The sequence below is a fragment of the Molossus molossus genome, unplaced genomic scaffold (genome assembly GCF_014108415.1).
Source record: "Molossus molossus isolate mMolMol1 unplaced genomic scaffold, mMolMol1.p scaffold_m16_p_10, whole genome shotgun sequence".
In the NCBI taxonomy this organism is placed as follows: Eukaryota; Metazoa; Chordata; class Mammalia; order Chiroptera; family Molossidae; genus Molossus; species Molossus molossus.
The window spans coordinates 44479602-44483948 of NW_023425345.1; the positions used below are offsets into that span (position 1 = coordinate 44479602).

Genomic DNA, 4347 nt, shown 5'->3' on the forward strand with positions numbered 1-4347 from the left:
GCACCAAAATGTCCCTAAATAGACAATTGAATGAAAATGTGGTACATGTATAGAATGAAATATTACTTGGACATAAAAAAGAATGAAATCCTGCCATTTGCAACAACATGGATGAACCTAGAGGGTATTTTGCTAAGTAAAACAAATCAGGCAGAGAAATACAAATACCATATGATCTCATTTATATGTGGAATCTAAAAAACAGAATAAACAAACAAAACAGAAACAGGCTCACAGATACAGAGAACAAACTGGTGGTTGCCAGAGGGGAGAGATTTGAGGGGCTGGGTGAAACAGGTAAAAGGATTAAGAAGCACAAATAGGTAGTCACAAAATAGTCATGGGGAGGTAAAATACAGCATAGGGAATATAGTCAGTAATATTGTAAAAACTATGTAGAGTGCCAGGTGGGTACTAGACCTATCAGTAGAGATCACTTTGTAAGTTATATAAATGTCTGACCACTATTCTGTACACTTGAAACTAATGTAATATTGAATGTCAACTGTAACTGAAAAATTTTTGAAGAAAATAATAAAATAACAAATAGGTAAAAGCACTAAGATTTCAAAAGATGTGATACATAGGAAAAGAACAAAGAAGAGGATGGTAGCAGATTTCTCATTGCAAATAGTGCAAATAAGAAAGTAACAGAGCACCCTGGCTGGTTTGGCTCAGCGGTTAGAGCATCAGCCTGCGGTCCTGAGAGACCCGGGTGCGGTTCCCGCAAAGGGCGCGTACCTCGGTTGCAGTTTGTCCCTGGCCCTGGTCGGTTGTGCAGGTGGCAGCCACTCGATGTGTTCCTTTCACATCAATGTTTCTCTCTCTCTCTCTCTCTCTGTGTTCCTCTCTCTCCCTCCCACTCTACCTGAACAAAAAATAGAAAAATGTCCTCAGGTGAGGATAAAAAAAAAAAAAAAAGAAAGTAACAGAGCAACATCCTTAGAGGACTAAAAGAAAAGAAAATGATTAACCTAGAATTCTATACCAAGTGAAAATAGCTTTGAAAAAGTATGGCAAAGTAATCTTTCACAAACATAAAATCACTGAATAAATTTATCATCAGCGGCCCTACATTACAAGATATGCTAAAGCACGTACTGTAGGCAGAAGGCGAATGATATCAGATAGAAATATGGATCTACACAAATAAGAACACTTAAAGAGTGGCCTATATTAGAAAACAGAACTTTTTTATTATTTTTATCCCTTTCAAGATAATCTGTGACTCCTAGCAGTTAAGGGGTTCCTTCTGGGATCATGAAAATGGTCTGAAATAGTGGTAAGCATTATACAACCTTATGCATATACTAAAAACCATTGAATTATACACCTTAAAATGGTGTGTTTTGTAGTATGTAAAGTGTATCTCAATACAAACAATAAATATTTGTCATAATTGATTAAACAAAAATAACAATATATAGTAGAATTTAGAACATATGTAAAAGAAAAATACATGACAATAATAGGTGTTAATTCTTCCTCGAATTGATCTACAGATTCAATGCATTTCCATTAAAAATTTCAGCAGGATAATTTTGTAGAAACTGACAAGCAGATTTAAAATTCATATGAGCCCTGGTCGGTTTGGCTCAGCAGTTAGAGCATTGGACTGTGGTCCAGAGAGACCAGGGTTCAGTTCCCGCTAAGGGCGTGTACCTCAGTTGCTGTTTGTCCCTGGCCCTTGTTGGGTCGCGCCGGTGGCAACCACTTGATGTGTCCCTTTCACATCGATGTCTCTCTCTCTCTCTTCCTCTCTCTCCCTCCCACTCTATCTGAACAACAACAAAAACAAACAAAAAAATGTCCTAGGGTGAGGATAAAAAAATAAATAAATAAAATTTATATGAAATGAAAAGGACCTAGAAGAACCAAAACAACTTTGAATACTAAGAACAAAGGACAATTATACACCGACCAGAATACAAAAATTTTACAGATTAAAAATACTCACTATTTCCCTGGCCGGTTTGGCTCAGAGGTTGGAGTGTCAGCCTGCGGACCAGAGAGTCCCAGGTTCAGTTCCCACTAGGGGCACGTACCACAAACAAACATACAAACAAAAATGCCCACTATTGCTGGGAAGATGGCGTCCCGCAAGGAAGGCACTGGTCGGCCACCACCTCTTCCAGCTCCACCGCAGAGGTGACAGGGAAAGGCAAGGGAAGGCGCAGCTGGGGATTCAGCCATGAAGCAGGTACAGAGAGACGGCTTGGTGGTATTAAAGATAATCAAATCCTATCAAGACGGACAAGGAACTGAGGTGGTTCAGGGAGTGCTTTTAGGCCTAGTTGCAGAAGATTGGCTTGAAATTACCAACTGCTTTCCTTTCCCCCAGCACACAGAAGACGACGCTGACTTTGATGAAGTCCAATATCAGATGGAAATGATGCAGAGCCTTCACCATGTAAACATTGACTGTCTCCTCGTGGGCTGGTACCAGTCCACATACTATGGCTCGTTCGTCACCTCGGCGTCCCTGGATTCTCTGTTCAGCTACCAGCATGTGCCATTGAAGAGCCTGTCGTTCTCATTTATGATCCCATAAAACTGCCCAAGGGTCTCTCTCACTGAAGGCAGACAGACTGACTCCTAAGCTGATGGGAGTTTGTAAAGAGAAGGATTTTTCTCCTGAAGCATTGAAAAAGGGAAGTATCACCTTTGAGCACATGTTTGAAGAAGTGCCGATTGCAATTAAAAATTCACATCTGATCACTGTCCTAATGTGGGAGCTTGAGAAGAAGTCGGCTGTAGCAGATAAACATGGATTGCTCAGTCTTGCCAGCAGCAATCATTTGGGAAAGACTCTACAGTTGCTGATGAATAGAGTGGATGGAATGAGCCAAGACATAGTTAAATATAATACATACATGAGGAACAGGAGTAAACAGCAGCAGCAGAAACACCGGTATCAGCAGTGTCGCCAGCAGGAGATCATGCAGCGCCAGAGTGGAGGAGAACCCCCACTTCCTGAGGAAGATCTGTCCAAACTCTTCAAACCACTGCAGCCCCCAGCCAGGATGGGTTCTCTGCTCATTGCAGGCCGGATTCACACTTCCTGCCAGAGCATCAAGGAATTCACTGCCCAGAACCTAGGCAAACTCTTCATGGTCCAGGCTCTCCAGGATTATACCAGCTAAGAAACAGAAGTTTCCAGAAATGAAGTGAATGTGGACTCTTAGGGCAACTCTTGGAAGAAATACATTTGCATTTTGAAAAGTCATTCTAGCCAATAATAAAATATTAATTTTAAAAAAAACACCCACTATTGACAAAGACATAGAGTAACCGAAACTCTATGGCACTTTTGGGAGAGTTCATTGCATACCCTCTGACCCAACGAGTCCACTCCTCGCTACATGCCAACAGGCACACATGCACGTGTGCACCAAGAGGCATGTCCAAGCATGCTCAAAGCAGCACGAAACATGATAACTAAAAAATGAAAGCAACCTAAATGTTCATTAACAGTAGAATAGATAAGTGTGATAGATTCATACAATGGATTTTTAAGCAACAAAGATAAATGGCATGGATAAATCTCAAACATAATTTTGACTGAAAGGGATCAGATATTCTTAATGTATAATTCTGTAAAATTCAAAATTAGGCAAAACGAATCCATGGTGCTTATAGATACATGTCTACTATGATGGAAAAGTATAGGGAGAAGCAAGAAAGTGATTACCACATGCACACACACACACACACAAAAACACAGAAGAATATTGTTTAACTTTAATATGAAAGAAAAGAAAAGAGAAAGAATGGGCACCCAAGGAACTTCTAAAGTATTGGCAATACTCATTTTCTTGATTTAGGTAATGCTTACATGGCATTCATTTTGTAACAATTCATTAATTTTTTGCATTTTGTTTTCAGCACATTTTCATGAGTGAGATATATTTCAAACCAGAAATGCTTAAAGGGAAAATTCCCTTTGTCTTCATTGTGGTGGGATTTGAGTAGTGGGGATATGTTGAACCTGCTCTTTGTTCCAAATAGACTATAATGTTTTACTCTATATAAATCTATACTATGTGAGTTATTTTAAAATAATCATGTATTATTTGGGAATGAAACCAATAATTTATAAAACAGAGAAACGAAAGATTCTGAGATTTCTGGAAGTGAATAAAAGTGGATTAAATGGATGGAAATTTAATCAAAAAAGAAGAAATAGCTCCTATTCTCAGCTTACAATCTTTGGAAGAGTGGAAATAAAGAACAAACAATCCTTATGCCTCTTTCTTTACTCAATCAAAAGCACTTAAGCTCTTCCAGGAGTATAATGTAAATATGAGTAAGGGAATTGATTTTTTATCAAACATACAAGAATAAATC

The 4347-nt window shown here is 38.9% G+C and overlaps 1 pseudogene; it reads left to right on the forward strand.

Moving 5' to 3' along the window:
- Positions 1–2089: 2089 nt before the first annotated feature.
- LOC118624594 lies at positions 2090–3143 on the forward strand (annotated as a pseudogene).
- The last annotated feature ends 1204 nt before the right edge of the window (positions 3144–4347 follow it).